This window comes from Salvelinus alpinus, chromosome 7 (assembly GCF_045679555.1).
Source record: "Salvelinus alpinus chromosome 7, SLU_Salpinus.1, whole genome shotgun sequence".
NCBI classification, from domain to species: Eukaryota; Metazoa; Chordata; class Actinopteri; order Salmoniformes; family Salmonidae; genus Salvelinus; species Salvelinus alpinus.
In genome coordinates this window covers 52,150,581-52,170,101 of record NC_092092.1, presented here as the reverse complement: position 1 = coordinate 52,170,101, position 19,521 = coordinate 52,150,581, and the positions used below count along the sequence as shown (strand labels likewise).

Here is a 19,521-nt window from a genome sequence, read left to right as displayed (position 1 = left end):
CTTTTTGCACCAAAGTACATTAATCTCTAGGAGACAGAATGCGTCGCATGGTGTTCATACTTGCGTACTATTGTTTGTACAGCTGAACGTGGTACCTTCACCTGTTTGGAAATTGCTCCCAAGAATGAACCAGACTTGTGGATGTCTACAATATTTCTTCTGAGGTCTTGGCTGATTTCTTTTGATTTTCTCATGATGTCAAGCAAAGAGGCACTGAGTTTGAAGGTAGGCCTTGAAATACATCCACAGGTACACCTCCAATTGCCTCAAATTATGTCAATTGGCCTATCAGAAGCTTCTAAAGCCATGACATAATTTTCTGGAATTTTCCATGCTGTTTAAAGGCACAGTCAACTTAGTGTATGTAAACTTCTGACCCACTGGAATTGTGATACAGTGAATTATAAGTGAAATAATCTGTCTGTAAACAATTGTTGGAAAAATTACTTGTGTCATGCACAAAGTAGATGTCCTAACTGACTTGCCAAAACTATAGTTTGTTAACAAGAATTTGTTGAGTGAGTTTTAATGACTCCAACCTAAGTGTATGTAAACTTCCGACTTCAATTGTAGATGGTAAACAGAAAGGGGCCTAATGTTGACCCTTGTGGGACCCCAATGTTATAGTAAAGAGAGTCTGACTGAGTGTCCCCTGAACAAACCCTTTGACTTCTGTTTGTCAGATAGGAATACATCCAACTAATGACTTCAGTGGACACATTAAGGGAGGATAGTTTGGATAGGAGAACCTCATGATTCACAGTATCAAAGGCATTTGTAAGATCCCAAAAGTCTGCGCCAACTTCACCACCTATGTCCAGTTGAGATTTAATGCACTCCAGAAAATAGCAATTGGCTGTTTCGGGAAAATGGTTAGTTCTGAATCCAAATTGCATTTGATGTATGGAGTTGCCCTGAATGAGGTGATCAGTCAGATGATCAGCCACCCATCTTACAGCTACTTTTGATTGCACTGGAAGAATGCTTATAGGTCAGTAAATTTCCACCAGTGTTGGGTCACCAGATTTTAAAACAGATTTTATAACAGGTATCATTGCAGCAGACTTCCAAGCATTGGGTAAGAACCCATATTTGATGGACAGATTAACTAGATATACAATAGGGGCAATCTGAGAAAATGTGTGTCTCTTCAGGAATACAGTGTCTAGACCAAATACATATTTTGTTCTAGAGTTCCTGAAGAAGCTAATAATACTGTCCACTTCTGACGCTGAGATTTCAGGAATTCTGAATATTGGTTTATTGTTATATATGGGAGTGAGAACTGTGGTCTTGGTTAAAAATCTTTTAGCCAGTTCCCTGACAGAGTCAACAAAAAATTGTTAAAGGTGGTGGATATGAAATTGGAGTCTTGAATTAGAATCCCATTTAACCTTTAATTCAAGATGTTTTTTGGACTTTTCACCTCCTCTCCCTGTTAGTTTGTTGAGATTTTCCCAAATACATTTTGCTTCATTGATCACTCTAAGAAAGAACTCTGCTTTTGCTTGTTTTATATTCCTAACCACCTTATTTCTCAGTGATGCAAATATACGTCTGTCATCATTCTTACCAGACTTCAGTGCTTTTTTCAAGGAAAAATCCCGTTCTCTCATCTGCCTCCAGAGGTCCTCATTGAGCCATGTTAGAGAGGTTTTCCGTCTTGGCTTACGTTAAAATGTCCTCGTAAAAGAGGTATCCACTTTGTCAATAGCTGACAGAAATGTTCTGTATCCAGACTCTGGGCATTCATTGCTTAACAGATCAGACCAGTCAATTTGACTTATAGCTACATCGTAGATACTCTGCTCACTTTTCTGTTTTTTTATCGTACTGCTGCACATTAATATGGTTCTTAAATCTCTTTATAGTGAGCTTTCTAACCACCGATGTAACATTGTGGTCAGGTATGCCAGTTAGTAAGTTACTGGACCTAATTATTCGATCAGGTCTGTTAGTAAACACCAGATCAATTTGAGTCTGGGATGACTGTGTTACTCTGGTTGGACCTTGTATTATTTGAGTAGGTTGAAATAATCTGTGATCTCTGAGTTTTTTTTCCTGCAAGTTTTGTTTTCCTAGTTTATATTGAAGTCGCCCATGAAAATGATCTCCTTCTTATGATCACATTCTTTAAGCATGGCATTTATATGGTCATAAAATGAGATATCAGATGTTGGTGGTCGATATAATCCAATAATAGTGCGAGACATATGAGGGGATAGGAAGACATTCAGCCCCATACATTCAATGTCATTGACATGTTTCCATATGATACGATTGCATTTAAAGTTATCTTTCATGTACATAAGCAATCCACACCCTCTGCCCTCTCCCCTGTCCCTCCTGAACATGGAATATCCAGGGACATTAAAGGCAGAAATAGGAGAAGATTTCTTTAAAAAATCTAGGTGAGAGTCGTTAAAAAAAAAATCTACCTGTTTACTCTTAGAAATAATGCTACGAATATTCAGATGACCTCCCAATATTCCTCTAGGCTTGGAACGAGGGTCCCAGAGCATTTTAGCCTGATTAACGGTTTGAAAAAGTTTCATGGTACAATGTTGTCTAATACCTGGGTTAAGGGAACTGAGTTTCTGACTCGAAGGCGGGTTTTGTTTGGAACATGTATCAAGAGTTGGAATTCCAATTAAATTATCAGTAGATTTCTCATTCTCCTGAAAAGCCATGTTAGTGACAGAAGTTATGCTCACATACACAGAATGTCCTTCTCTGAACCAGATAATATAGGTTACTCAAAAAAATATTATTTCAATCATTCATCAATGATTTCGGTCTGGATGACTAACAGAGATGTAAACGAATACATTACAAGTCAGACGTTTATTTTTACTATTTTCTACATTGTAGAATAATAGCAAAGACATCAAAACTATGAAACAACACCCTTTGCCTTGATTACAGCTTTGCACACTCTTGGCATTCTCTCAACCAGCTTCACCTGGAAAGCTTTTCCAACAGTCTTGAAGGAGTTCCCACATATGCTGAGCACTTGTTGGCTGATTTTCCTTCACTCTGCGGTCCAACTCATCCCAAACCATCTCAATTGGGTTTAGGTTGGGTGATTGTGGAGGCCAGGTCATCTGATGCAGCACTCCATCACTCTCCTTCTCGGTAAAATAGCCCTTACACAGCCTGGAGGTGTGTTGCGTCATTGTCCTGTTGAAAGTCAAATGATAGTCCCACTACGCGCAAACCAGATGGGATAGCGTATCGCTGCAGAATGCTGTGATAGCCATACTGGTTAAGTGTGCCTTGAATTCTAAATAAATCCCAGACAGTGTCACCAGCTAAGCAGCCCTAAACCATCACACCGCCTACTCAATGCTTCACGGTGGGAACCACACATGCAGAGATCATCTGTTCACCTGCTCTGCGTCTCACAAAGACATGGTTGGAACCAAAATTTGGACACATCAGACAAAAGGTCAGATTTCCACTGGTCTAATGTCCATTGCTCGTGTTTCTTGGCCCAAGCAAGTCTCTTCTTCTTATTGGGAAAGAAATTCCCACAAATTAACTTTTAACAAGGCACACCTGTTAAGTGAAATGCATTCCAGGTGACTACCTCGTGAAGCTGGTTGAGAGAATGCCAAGAGTGTGCAAAGCTGTCAACAAGAATCTACTTTGAAGAATCTCAAATTTTAAATATATTTTGATTTGTTTAACACTTTTTGTTACAACATGATTCCATATGGGTTATTTCATAGTTTATGTCTACGCTATTATTCTACAATGTAGAAAATAGTAAAAATGAACTTTTGACGAGTACTGTATTTGTTTACATCCCTGTATTTGTTTACATTTGTTTATATTTGTTTCCATCCATGAGTAGGTGTGTCCACACTTTTGACTGGTACTGTAACTGTATATGCACAAAATTTGAGATAAATACACTTTTTGTGTTATAGGGAACATTTCAGTGATTTTCTATTTCAGCTCATGAAACATTTTTGTTCAGAGTAGATACACTGTAATTAAGCTTTAAAACTGCAAAGTTCTCTGCCTCATGGTAAAATGTGTAAAATTGCAGGATATTAGCTTCAAAGCTGCAACAAAAACAAATCTCTGCCACATGACAATTTTGTAGAATTGCAGATAATTAGATTGAAAACTGATATTTTTTCTCTCCGAAGCCAAGAGGCTGACTTTAAAATGTTCCTTCCCAGAGCCCGAGAATTAGTTTGTCCAGCCACATGCACTGCCAAAGTCATAGTAAAACTCCTTGCAGTGTTTCCGCTGCAGTCATTTATATGTGGCACGACGCCACAGCAAAATGACTGCAGCTACACCCCAAAAAATAAGTAACATGAAAAAATATTTCTGCCAAGGTGCACTTTGAAGATGATTGAACCGTCCACATCTACCAGTGGCAATGGCATGGTTAAGCACATGACCACTCTGCAATTCACCATGAGTGCATAGGGGAGATTTGGGGGGGGGTGACATGAAGCAGTTTCATTACAAGACAATGGTACTTACCTATGAAGCAGCAAGAGGAACTGCCCCTCACTACCTTCAGGCTATGCACAAACCCTACACCCCAATCCGAGTACTTCGTTCTGCCACCTCTGCACTATTGGCCCTCCCACCCTTATGGGAGGGCAGCTCCCGCTCAACACAGTCCAAGCTCTTCTCTGTCCTGGCACCCCAATGGTGGAACCAGATTCCCCCTGAAGCTAGGACAGCAGAGTCCCTGCCCATCTTCTGAAAACATCTGTAACACTACCTCTTCAAAGTGTACCTTAAATAATCCCACGGTACACACACCAGCCCCAAAATATGCCTTTCATTAACTAACACTCGCACATGACTACCCCCCTCGCCCCCTTCACTAGGTCAGACTTTTCTGATAGCTACTTTGAGGAAAAATGTAGTTACTATGACTGTGATAGGTGGTTGTCCCACCTTGCTATCTTAAGATGAACGCACTAACTAACTGTAAGTTGCTCTGGATAAGAGGGATAAGAGCATCTCCTAAATTACTAAAAAGTACTGGCAGGGGGCGTGTGATCCCTGGTGGTGGTTTACCCCAAGTTACCCCAACAGGTAGGCCTACATTATATTCACTGTGTTTATGCACATTTTTGGGGGGACAAAATTCATCAATAGGATGCTAACTAGTTAAAATATCACATTTGGGATCTGGCTAATGATTAGCCCAATAGGTTAAATGCAGACGAAGTATGGGGTTGCCTATTTATTTATAGCCTCAATGCTGCATCAGTTGGGCTACAGGTGATAATGCTTATTGCTAATAGCATACCTGATAATATGGACCATGCATGGTCCAGCATGTTAAAATAATTTAACAATATGTTATTGGGCTCATTTCTGGAAGTGGAAATAGTTTCATATGGAATCAGCATCATTTTTTTTTTCATTCAATTTGGGGCAGTAAATCAGCTTCTCAGTCCTTAGTAATAAAAATTCTACATGACCGGTTCTCCCCACTGCTACAATTGTTTCCAGAGGAAACATTGACTCCTTGTACTAAATTTTTTATCTGACTCAAGTTGCGTTCTGATTGTTAGAGTGAATGTGCTATCACAAAAGGAGTTCCCAGCCCCATAAAGGTTTGAGAACCCCTTGGTCCAATTAAAGGTAAATCCATGGAAAGTGTGAAATGCATTTCTACTTATCGAGACATGCTGAATGAAACCACATCTCGATGATACTTCACCTCCCACTCGAACACTGCAAGGGCATTTCTCTGAAAATTACCTTTAATCTTCACAACGGAACATTTTCCACTTTTCCAAAAAACAGTCAGTAGGCTTAATTGTTCTTTTCACTGGTTATATTATTACTCTGTGATACTAACAACTTTGTTTTTGCCTGTGTCTGTGTATAAGATATTGGACATACGTTCAAAATTGCCTTTCAGCTCAGTATCAAAGCAAATATAATTCACAATTGACTCAAAATAATGGCCTGTGGATTTCAATTAATGACTGAATCAACTGTCAATTTGCTCCACTTTTAGAATCTAATAAATGTGGAAACAAGACATTCAAACACCAGCAGCAGTAGTAGTAGTAGTAGACTCCAGCGGTAGGCCAAGGGTAAAAGTGTTTTGTCACCTTAGAAAATGCCGTTATTGGAAACATTGCAAGCCTTAGGAAAAACAACTTTCAAGACACTAGCATTGACGAGTTTAAAAGCTGTTAGCCTCCATTAGGCTAAATATTGTGCATGCTTTGAAAGTGAGTCACAATGCCACTGTGTTTTTCATGGATTGATAAGTGTGGCTACTCATATGTGCAAAGACATATTAGATACTGCCAGTCTGCAACCACTACTCAACCACTGTGGCTGTAAACACATAGTGCAAGCAAATCACTCAGTTGCCGTAGATGACAATTTCAGACAATCTATTGAAACAATTTCTTTAATCATCGGTTAGGGACTAGAGGGGCTTCGAGGTTACCAGTCAGGTCGAGAATGGAAAACATAATTCAAGGAAGTTCCAGAGGGTGGACAGGCGACACGTTTTGCTTATTGTGGTGGGTGTTTGGCAAATATGACTCAGGGCAAAGACACAGGGATCAGGTTCCACCATGAGAGTAGAAGCTCCTTAAGTTTTGAAATACCATTGAATCTGACCAGAAAGATATTTTTTCAAAAAATATATTTAAATCATACATATCTGAACAAAGGCTGTGTTGAGGGTAATTTTTCCTGCACCCAATCGAAAGAAGCTCGTAGGGAGGGATAAAAACTGAATCATTGACCAGAACACTTTTTCCTATTCCATTTGATTAAAGTGGCTGCATAAAGTGGACAGTTGTGGAGTGACATATTCTGCATTAGTGTGATTCTGAACATGGTAACCACCAAGTCCCAAAAAATCTGGAATATGGCAATCAAATTATAAATACCTAACTAAAATGGAAGTGTTTTTACAGGGGAGTATGCATGCTCTCATGGAAACAGGTACAAAACCTCAGGATGTGATGCATTCATGATAATGGATAGAAATTCCCCCACCTTCTTCCGTCCTGATACCAAGTGCCTTAATATCAACAATCAAATGTAACCGGTTAGCCATCATGTGACCTGTTGGAATAAGGACATGCACAGGGACTATTCTATAATGACACTGACCAATAAGTGGCAGGTATGAATAGGAAAAGGTCACCGCTGAATCTGTAAATGGGTTTCCCAACTGACAAGGTTTGATAGGGGAAACCCCTTTTCCACAAAGTTTCTTGTAGGTGTGAAAGATGCTGCACTTCATTCATTCCCTTCAGAAATCATGAGTTATGCTGTACGTCTTCCGTTCAATTTCTCCCCTATAAGACTACTGTGCCAAAAGGTACCACAGATTCAAAAGTAATCAAAATATTCTAAAATGTAGAGTGAAACAATATTAATCCATATCTTAACCACACACAAAGAATATGGTATTGTCCAAGACCAGGACATTTGTTGATGATGATGATGATAGGTACTTTATTAATACCAGAGGGGAGATTTAATTTTCAGGATTTGGGAATACACTGAAGCACGATATAACAATTTTGCTAAGTTTTTCTCTTCCCAGACCATTTTTCAGGATAGTGTCAAAATCTCGAGGTCGGGACAAGTAATGGGATGTTCTGAAAAATATGCTGCGACGGGAGCAGCGACATTCAATTAAATACCCTTACGGTTCTCCAGACAACACCAAGACGCCTCAACGTAAAGTCTGGCATGGCAGAATTTTGGGGACGGGGCTCATGCAGTGTGACAAGTACTGGGTTCCGATCACCAATAATGCACCAGCCAATAGAAACACATGGTGAGCGAATAAACTGCTGAGCCTTGAAATCTCTCACCCAGTAGGAGGGGGGGTCATACATATATTTTATAAAATCAAATGTCAAAATTTTCAAAATTAAAAGTTTCCGGTCTCATAATGCACAATGCTAGGGATGTAATGATTCACTGATACTGAACTGTATCCGGTTCAAATGTTTAGATAAGAGTACATCGGTCCGCAGGAGGACAAACCGATCCAAATGTGCATGAATCGGTAAGAAAATTGTATCATACGTTACGAACCGACAGTTCACAGTTTTTACTCATATAATTTTAATTCCCCACTCCGAAAATAGGTATATTCTTTAGTGACTGAATTGATGTGTCCTCACCTTCAGTAGCCTATATAAAACTAAGTATGTACATGTGTATTTACAGTCGGGCTCACTTGGGCCGACGATGTCTCATAGTGATTGTTTTTAAGGTCTATGTCCCTAGAGTTGGAAAATGTATAATAGCAGTGCAGCAATGGTATCTTTCTGTGTTTTCACTTTCTTTCATTAATTTCCCCCTATGACAAACATCATCAGTATACAAGAAGTTATTGCTCACTTATACCCTTTAATCATACATCACTGGAAAGATTAGATTCACAGCTATGATTCAAATACACTTTCAGAATGTTCAGGTCAACAGAACTGTGTCCTTTGACCTCTAGGGTACATATCAGAATTACCTGTATAAATGGCTTCAAAAAGAAAACCCAGATACATTTTAAACTTTGTTTGACAAGTGGTTCTGAAAGGTAATGAAATAACCTTTCAAATTATATATAATGTAACCAACTTTGAAAGCACCAGCTACAACTGTAAAAAATGGCTAGCTGAAGCTCGTCTGAGCGGTTGGCTGGATATGACCTCACCCGCTAGTAACTTATGCTGATTCACTAAGATCTCCCATGGTGTTGTCCTGTCAGAACTTGATGTTGAGGCCCATTACTATACACTTTGTCACCACCACACACGGTCGGGCTTACTTGGGCCGATGATGTCTCATAGTGATTGTTTTTAAGAACAATTGTTTTATTTCCTCATCAATCTACACACAGTACCCCATAATGATGAAGAAAAAACAGGTTTTTAGAAATATTTGCAAATGTAAAAAAGAAAAAAAGAAAAGGAAATAACATTTACATAAGTATTCAGACCCTTTACTCAGTACTTTGTTGAAGTACATTTGGCAGCGATTACAGCCTAGAGTCTTCTTGGGAATGACGCTACACCTGTATTTGGGGAGTTTCTCCCATTCTTCTTTGCAGATCCTCTCAAGCTCTGTCAGGTTGGATGGGAAGCGTCGCTGCACAGCTATTTTCAGGTCTCTCCAGAGATGTTCGATCGGGTTCAAGTCCAGGCTCTGGCTGGGCCATTTAAGGACATTCAGAGACTTGTCCCAAAGCCACTCCTGCTTTGTCTTGGCTGTGTGCTTAGGGTCCTTGTCCTATTGGAAGGTAATCCTTCACCCCAGTCTGAGGTCCAGAGCTCTCTGGAGAAAGATTTCATCAAGGATCTCTCTGTACTTTCCTCCGTTCATCTTTCCCTCGATCCTGACTAGTCTCCCAGTCCCTCCCGCTGAAAAACATCCCCACAGCATGATGCTGCCACCACCATGCTTCACTGTAGGGATGGTATTGTCCAGGTGATGAGCGGTACCTGGTTTCCTCCAGACGTGACGCTTGGCATTCAGGCCAAAGAGTTCCATCTTGGTTTCATCAGATGGAACTCATTTCTCATGGTCTGAGAATCCTTTAGGTGCCTTTTGGTAAACTCCAAGCGGGTTGTCATGTGCCTTTTACTGAGGAGTGGCTTCCGTCTGGCCACTCTACCATAAAGGCCTGATTGGTGGAGGGCTGCAGAGATGGTTGTCCTTCTGGAAGGTTCTCCCATCTCCACAGAGGAACTCTGGAGCTCTATCAGAGTGACCATCGGGTTCTTGGTCACCTCCCTGACCAAGGCCCTTCTCCCCCGATTGCTGAGTTTGGCAGGGCAGCCAGCTCTAGGAAGAGTCTTGGTGGTTCGAAACTTTTCCATTTAAGAATGATGGAGGCCACTGTGTTCTTGGGGACCTTCAATGCTGCAGAAACTTTTTGGTACCCTTCCCCAGATCTGTGCGTTGACACAATCCTGTCTCGGAGCTCTACGGACAATTCCTTATTCCTCATGGCTTGGTTTTTGCTCTGACATGACCTGTCAACTCTGGAATCTTATTTAGACAAGTGTGTGCCTTTCCAAATCATGTCCAATCATTTGAATTTAACACAGGTGGACTCCAATCAAGTTGTAGAATCATTTCAAGGATGATCAATGAAAACAGAATGCAACTGAGTCCATTTCGAGTTTCATATCAAAGGGTCTGAACACTTATGAAAATAAGGTATTTCTGTTTTTCATGTTTTATAAATTTGTTAACATTTCTAAAAACCTGTTTTCACTTCGTCATTATGGGGTATAGTGTGTAGATTGATGAGAAAAAAAATTATGTAATCAATTTTAGAATAAGGCTGTAACGTAACAATGTGGAAAAATGAAGGGGTCTGAATACTTTCCGAATGCACTGTATATGAAATACAATTGTAGTATGCCCCAAAAACTCTTCAAATGTTTATAGTGATGTAGAATACATAACCACATGAGCCAGGTGTGGCAGATATAAATATGTTAAATTATTCACAGAATTGTGGTAAGAATGTGCACAAAACGTTGTCTGAATCGCTGAATTCTGAAGATAATATTTGCAATATTCTCCAAACATGTAAAATGGATAATGTTAATAGTGTATATGTTAATAGTAATGGCTGTGAGCTGATTAAATGCTGCATACATTACTTAAGTGAATTTGTCCAAATACTTATGTCTTCCTCACATGGGGAGGCCTAAAAGTGCTTACATTTTTCAAACGGTAAAACAGATATGAAAATATCCTCAAATAAAATATTACATTCTGTACTGTCGCCTCTAATGAAACATTTGATCTCAAATCCAAAATGCTGAAGTATAAAGCTACATTTAAAATGTTAACTTCACTTTCCAAATACATATGGCGGGAAGTGTATTTTGGGTTCTGATGGGTCAAGACAGTTGAACTAAGCTCACGAGGGATATTCTCAAGAATCAATGGGTACATATCGTTCATTTGCAAGTCGAAAAATATATGCAGATTGCCCCTTTAAAAACATATTGACAGCAATAAAATGTACTGATCATATTATAATAGCAGTAAATAATATCGGCTGATCCTACAGGAACATTTTGCTATCTGTATGCACCATTGTGCTGTAGTTTCTTTGTTGTAATGCCTTTTCAACTGGCACATCTTTACTTAACCAGAGATTTTTTTCAAATGAGCTATTGGCAAAGCAACATTTGATATTTTGTGGTCTCTCCACCTCCTTGAAGTTAAAATCTTAGCAAACAACACTTTTGCAGGTGTTGCTTAGAACTGACCAATTACCAAACTCCATATGACCTGTTAGTAAAGCCACACGTCAGCTCAAGAACCAGCCCTGATCCACCACATGTTGAAACCACTGTAAATACTGTGTACAGTCTAATGCTTTGCCACTATAGGTCACCAAAGGGATTTTACCATCTTGTAGCAAGAAAAATCCCAACAGTCATCAAGAGGAAAAATACAGCTGTTTGCATTTGGTAATATCTAGAGTAATTCAGCCCACCCTTTGATTTTCCACACAGCAGGGTATATAAAACACTGCTAACAATCTGAGATGACAAACATTTACAGATCTCCCCTTGTGTACACCTTACAGGACACTACCTACAAGCCCTTCAGATTATCATGGACCGTCTTTACAGGATTTCCTTTTTGACGCTTTTTCTCGCCGGTTGTCTACAAGGAAAACCAATTAACAGACTCAAAGCTGTAATCGTTGGAATCGAGCTTCTAGAAAAAGAAATTACATGTGTAAGTCACTTCATGGCTAAGTGGTGTTAAAATTTATTTCATTTCTTTCTGTATTTTTGTGATCAACTAACATGTATCTTTCTCCCTATTGTAGCCAGATTCAGTCTTCTATACTCCAACTGATGTAGAGGTAAGGCTCACTAAATATGTTTGACAACATATATTTGCATATGAACAAGACAGTAGCCCTTTACCTTTTCCACTCACATACAGCCTGTTGCCCTAGTGCTGAGTTGCTAAGGCATTATTTCCGCTTCAACAGTTCACATAGAAGACCACTAGTACAGGAAACACAGCAAGGCTGCTGAAAGTGTTTCAACTCTCACTTCACATAGCACTTTGAACAACTAAAACCCACCCCTCTCTTGGCAATTGCAATTCACTACAATTAAACCACCGCCTCGCTTTCTGTGTCACAAAATCAAAGAGCCCCAGGACAAACAGCTCTCTTTCTCGGTTCCAGGGTAGTTGCATTGTTGCAGCATTGGCCTGTTCCATTAAGGAACTGTACACTGTGAAAGAAGAATGCCTCGATAACACGACCAATCTGGTAAATATGCAACACCAGATCAACATGACTGCCAAGGACCTGCAAAAGATGATTGATGAGGAGAACGTAAGTATTCTTACTTATTCCAAGCATCTAAACATGTACAGCTCATATAGTGTTGTTAAGCACTTCACATGCCATCACACTAAATCCTACATTACCTCCTCAGAGCACAACGGACACTTCAGAATGCATCTGTGAAGACACACGGTTTGAAAAGTCTTTCAAGGACTTCATTCAGAACATAAGACATTTAACTGGAGCTTATGCTGAAAAGCATGGATAAGTCCATAAATGCTGGCAATAGAGTGATTGTTGTAATATATGGAACATTACGTAATTGGGACAAAATACATGCCATACCAAATTGCACAGTAGTACCATGTCTATCTGTTCCAGTGATAAAGAAGCTCTAGTAGCTTCCAGTTGCTGAACAGTTATATGGGGGGGGGGGGGGGGGGTTATAGGAAGTTTGTCATTGCACCGGTACTCTAATGTGTATAATCTATAATCTCTAACAATTAGAGGCCCATTTTTTTATGTGAAAAACAGTTAATTTCATTGGTCATGTATGTCTCACTGGATGTCCTTAACCGGAGATAGCAAGCCCTCCATAATGAAGGAAGGTGCTACGGATGTTATTAATTATGTTTTGTTTCATTATGTGATTTCCATATACTGTGCCTGAATGCCAGTGTTTCAGAGTTCTCAATGTCTGTTTCAATTAGAATGCATTTGAAATTATCTCCTAAAAAGCTCTAATTAAGTTATTTATTTATGTATTTATTACGTATTTATTATATATTTTCATTTCTGCACATGGACTGTTCCGAAACCTTGATAATAAAGTTGCATTTAAAAGTATTTAAAATGAATAGGCCTGCTGTTTTTTTAGGTGTTAAACATTGCTAGCACTAATGTAGTTAACTAGGTACATTTATACACTGAACAAAAATATAAACGCAACATGTAAAGTGTTGGTTTCACGAGCTGAAATAAAAGATCCCAGAAGTGTTCCATATGCACAAAAAGCTTATTTATCTCAAAAGTTACATCCCTGTTAGTGAGCATTTCTTCTTTGCCAAGATAATTAATCCACCTGACAGGTGTGGTATATCAAGAAGCTGATTAAACAGCATGATCATCACACAGGTGTACCTTGTGTTGGGGACAATAAAAGGCCACTCTAAAATGTGCAGTTTTGTCACACAGCGCAATGCCACAGTTGTCTCAAGTTTTGAGGGAGCGTGCAATTGGCATGCTGACTGCAGGAATGTCCCCCAGAGCTGTTGCCAGAGAATTGAATGTTCATTTCTCTACATAAGCCGCCTCCAACGACGTTGTAGAGAATTTGGCAGTACATCCAACTGGCCTCACAACCGCAGACCATGTGTATGGCGTCGTGTGGGCGAGCGGTTTGCTAATGCCAACGTTGTGAACAGATTGCCCCATGGTGGCGGTGGGGTTAAGGTATGGCCAGGCATAAGCTACGGACAACGAATACAATTGCATTTTATCAATGACAATTTGAGTGCACAAAAATACCGTGACAAGATCCCGAGGCCCATTTTTTAAGGTATCTGTGACCAAAAAATACATATCTCTTATTCCCAGTCGTGTGAAATCCATAAATTAGGGCCTAATTTATTTATTTCAATTGACTGATATCCTCATATGAACTGTAACTCAGTCAAATCGTAGAAATTGTTGCATGTTGCGTTTTATATTTTTGTTCAGTTCAGTGTATTTGTTTTACCGTTGCTTATGTGAATTAGAGTCTGGGAACAGTCTGACCACGAGTCGGATGCCCTTTCACCCGAATCTGGAATCCTTATCGCCAAGACATAGGTGGGTTCCTACGTATGAGGCTCGTGGGACCACTTAATTGTACCAGCATAAATTGATTATTGGCACGTGGGGAAAATTCTGACGTGTCAGGATCTGGGGGCTCTCAGCCCGACTCAATTGTATCTAAATGAACCTCTACTGAGCATCCTCCCCTCTCTTACTGTATGTTTCAATTGAATATGAAAATATCGGACTGCGTACTATGGGGAGTCGTACTGTGTCATACTAAGTTGTTGCATGTCTATGCTAAATTGAGAGTGAATGGCAGGCCAACGTCTCAATGATGAGAGGAGGGTTCCTATATGTGACATGTAGGAGGGGGAAATTCCCTGTCAGTTAAAGGGCAATAAACCAATAAAGTACATGGATGGAAAATTACCTCATACAAAATAGTGTTACAGGCAACTGATTCATGTTTAAGATGGACTGGACTTCTGCAACTGGCCTAAAAGAAAACTCATTGCCATTGCCACCTCAAACATGAGTGTATGAAATGTACAGCACTACTTTTGATAGGGGCTGTATGACCTAAATCTATCCACTCACATGAGAGGCAGGTCTAAAAGCGGTGTGGAACCACATCAAGAGAATTGTAAATCCTGTTCATCTCCATCTATTTTGACAGAGCTGATGTGACAAGTACACTACATGACTAAAAGTATGTGGACACCTGCTCGTCGAACATCTCCTTCCAAAATGATGGGCATTATTATAGAGTTCGTCCCCCCTTTGCTGCTACAATAGCCTCCACTCTTCTGGGAAGCCTTTCCACTAGATGCTGGAACATTGCTGCAAGGACTTGCTTCCATTCAACCACAAGAGCATTAGTGAGGTCGGGCACTGGTGTTGGGTGATTAGGCCTGGCTCGCAGTCTGCGTTCCAATTCATCCCAAAGGTGTTCAATGGGGTTCTTCCAAGTTCTTCCACACCGATCTCGACAAACCATTTCTGTATGGACTTCACATTGTGCACAGGTGTGTTTTCATGCTGAAATAGGAAAGGGCCTTCCCCAAATTGTTGCCACAAAGTTGTAAGCACAGAATCGTCTAGAATGTCATTGTATGCTGTAGTGTTAATATTTCACTTCACTGGAACTAAGGGGCCTAGCACGAACCATGAAAAACAGCCCCATACCATTGTTCCTCCTCCACCAAACTTTACAGTTGACACTGCTGCAGTGCTATGCAGTGCTTAGTGTCAACTGTCATGCTTCACAATCTGGCAGGTAACATTCTCCTGTCATCTGCCAAACTCAGATTAGTTGGTCGGACTGCCAGATTGTGAAGCATGATTCATCACTCCAGAGAGCACGTTTCCAATGCTCCAGAGTCCATTGGCGGCAAGCTTTACACCACTCCAGCCAACACTTGGCATTGTGCATGGTGATTTTAGGCTTGTGTGCGGCTGCTCGGCCATGGAAACCCATTTCATGAAGCTCATTTCATGAAGCTCCCTCAGTTATTGTGCTGACGTTGCTTACAGAGGCAGTTTGGAATAGTAGTGGTAGTGAGTGTTGTAACCGAGGACAGACAATTTTTAATGCTACGCGCTTCAGCACTCGGCGGTCCCATTCTGTGAGCTTGTGTGGCCTACCACTTCGCGGCTGAGTCGTTGTTGCTCCTAGATGTTTTCACTTCACAATAAAAGCACTTACAGTTGACCGGGGCAGCTCTAGCAGGGCAGAAATTTGATGAACTGACTTGTTGAAAAGGTGACATCCTATAACGGTGCCGTGTTGAAATTCACTGAGCTCTTCAGTAAGGCCATTCTGCAGCAAACGTTTGTCTATGGAGATTTTATGGCTGTGTGCTCGATTTTATACACCTGTCAGCAACTGGTGTGGCTGAAATCGCCGAATCCACTAATTTGAAGGGGAGTCCACATACTTTTGTATATAAATCAAATCCAATTTTATTAGTCACATGCGCCGAATACAACAGGTGTAGTAGACCTTACAGTGAAATGCTTACTTACGAGCCCCTAAACAACAGTGCAGTTTCAAAAAAAATATGGATAAGAATAAGAGATAAAAGTAACAAGTAATTAAAGAGCAGCAGTAAAAAATGACAATATATACAGGGGGGTACCGGTACAGAGTCAATGTAGGTAGAGTTATTATATATATAGTGTAACTTTATTCACACCATAGAGTTCCTATTCAATTACTAGAGGGGCTATGACATAAACACTCAAAATTCCCTGAATGGAATTCAATAGAATTGGCAATCTAAAATATTGTCATAAAATTATAAATGCAGTTTATATAGGGTTTTATACACATTTTCTGTATAAATAGCTTCTAAAATACATGGAACTAGACCATAAATGTCTAACTGTTTCAGTTTTCTTGGAAAACTGTGCTATTAATATATGACATAATATCATTACTTGTTGCATTTACAACGTGTCTAAGTCCTCAACTGATTTTGGCCAGTGTATGGCTGTTTATACAACGGGTGGGTCTAATCCTGAGTGCTGATTGGTTAAAACTGCCTTTCCAGCCGGTGTCTATACCACATGTTACCACCGGCTAAATCTATGACATTAAAAGACTAATTTACTCTGTTCCATCTGACTGCGCAATCCACTGTCTCATCATCACATACAAGCAATTTATAAACTTGATCTCCACTATAAAAAGCATTAGACATTATCTCACATTTCATTTAGACTAACATTTAGTTTTCAACAGTGGAGATTTGTATAAACTTTGCTGTCTGTCTCTCTGACATTTGCAACGTTGTTTCCATGTTCAAATTCGATTTCCAGCTGTCCCATAGTAATGAACATGTTGGGAGTCGGGACGAGACAGGCAACGTTTCTTAGCCAGTCGAAATCCTGAATCAGCTGGCATCATTTTTATCGATATATATATACAAAGAAATGTAAATTGGAAAAAAAAGGTTTGCAGTCTTTCCAGCTTCAGTTTGAAGTGATTGTGTTAGCTGTGTTGTTGGCTAGCTCCCCTGAACAACAGTGTCCTGACGGGTGAGCACATTTTTTATGCCAGGCGAAATCGCGCCTCGTGTTATGGATTTGTCCAAATAAATGTTGCAGAAAACAGCTTAAACAAATGCAAATACTTTGCTGTTATTCTATCTGCACTTGACGTGCCTGTAAGTTAGCTGTAGTTGGCTAGCTAGCAAGCAAGGGATAAGAACGTTGCCAGCCAGTATGGCAATGGAACATTAAGAACAAACGACTGGGTCGCGTCTTTAGATACAGAACAAAAAGACTGAACGACTGAGTCGTATCTCTGGCAACCAAACCGATAGAAGGAACGACCAGCCGGCTTGGGTAACAACCCTAGATTTGTGTCGGGAATAAATTCATCAAAATAATGTTTTTTTATGAAAATATGTCAATCATTATTTGAATATGTTGGGAACCCGTTGTATAAAAGTGATAATGCCCTGAAGCCGGTGTTTAACAGCACCCGTGCTAATTTATCCTCCAAACACCGCCTTCTCGGGCATCATCACTTAAGTATTGACTGCATTGTTTGAATGGAATGTTGGCATATTGGCAGTTCATTTGAAAAAAATGTATGGAATCGTTGCTAGCTAGCCAGCAAACATACTGTACAGTACAGACAAAATGTTATTTTTTACCAATTTTTCACCCCAATTGGTAGTTACAGTCTTGTCTCATCACTGCAACTCCCATACGGACTCAGGAGAGGCAAAGGTCAAGAGCCACGTGTCCTCTGAAACACGACAAAGCCTCACTGCTTCTTGACACAATGCCCGCTTAACCCAGAAGCCAGCCACACCAATGTGTCAGAGGAAACACCCTAGCCCTGCCGGCCAAACCCTCCCCTAACCTGGACGACGCTGGGCCAATTGTGCACCACCCAGTGGGTTTCCCGGTCGCGGCTGGCTGCAACAGAGCCTGGACTCGAACCAGAATCTCTAGTGGCACAGCTAGCAACTGCGATGCAGTGCGTTAGACCACTGCACCACTCGGGAGGCCCCCAAATTAATTATTTTACACAATATCTTATCACAGCACTGGCAAACAATGGTTTACCATCTCCCTCACCAAAATGGCTGAGCTTTATCCTACCATAAGGTTAATGTCCATTCTAGTATTCTAATTCTATGATTTACCCACCTGATAACAAAGATCTGGATCAGTTGTTTGGAAGTTGGTGATTTCAGAATCAGATTATGAATAATGAAATCAGAGAAAGGGTCACTCTTACCAACCCTGTGTGTACAACCATAGGGTCTTTGGACAACCACCTTGACTCGAATATGTCAATAACCAAATGCATCAAACACCACAGTATCTTCTATATACTATCAACATGAAAGTGCAATTCCATGCATCCAAACGAAGCCTTGATAATAATCACTCGTCAATTCATGTTTAAAACGTCATTCATATCATCATATTGACACTTTCACTATGTACAATTTTGCATCCAGCCTTGCAGCATATTTACATACATCAAAGGCTTTCTGTGATAACCCATACACAAACATCCAATCTAGAGTGGTTCATACATACTATTCAGGCGTTTGATCCTGGCGCATCGGGTCCATTAATGCACGGGAGACTCTTCCTGTGTACAAGGAAGTAAAAAGAAGCCAGGTTAATACATCAACAAGGCTGTGTAAACGTTAAAAGAATGAGCAATATAGGCTGCATTGCCTGCACAGGAAACCATAGCATTTCCTGTTTGTGTGTGGCTGTCTATAGTAAAGACGCTGTGTTAGTTCTTAGATGGTGGGACCAGCTTGTGAAAGCCACTGACGGTACAAACAAGGTGAGATAATGTACGGACCTCTAAGAACACGCATAACATGGCTTCATACAAGCTGATAATACTTCGATATGCAATTGGCTTTCATTCTCAATTGCAATGTCAAGGTGCATGCTGACTACTTCTGATAAGTGCACATTGGATTCTTTAGTGGTGCATTGCATATCCTTAGTCTAAATTCATGAATATTATTTGTAATTGCTTTGGATGCATGCCTACTGCAGTTTATTTATTCATCACGAGTTGACTGGGCTTGTTCATACAATATCTTGGCTATATTACAGAAGAAAAAGTATTATCTTCAACTTTGTTCTTTGTCATAAAGCACACTATCAAATAAATTGCTAAATATTTTTCTTCGATATAATTTTTTTTTCTTCTTTCAATTCAATTCCGTATCTGCAAACAGAACTAAATTGCAAATCAGCTAAATATATTTCTGTCACGTTCCTGACCTGTTTTCTGTTGTTTTGTATGTGTTTGACGGTCAGGGCGTGAGTTTGGGTGGGTAGTCTTTGTTATGTGTTTCTGTGTTGGTTTAAGGGTGACCTGATATGGCTCTCAATTAGAGGCAGGTGGTTTTCATTTCCTCTGATTGAGAGCCATATTAAGG

At 40.1% G+C, this 19,521-nt stretch overlaps 1 long non-coding RNA gene across 1 annotated transcript in view; it reads right to left on the bottom strand.

The window, feature by feature from the left end:
• The window catches only part of LOC139580224 (uncharacterized), a 35,155-nt gene extending 16,385 nt beyond the window's left edge, over positions 1–18,770 (bottom strand). Inside the window, exon 1 of the long non-coding RNA XR_011676004.1 lies at positions 18,653–18,770. This is a non-coding gene — a long non-coding RNA (uncharacterized lncRNA). The remainder of the gene's footprint in view (positions 1–18,652) is intronic.
• Between the last annotated feature and the right edge of the window lie 751 nt (positions 18,771–19,521).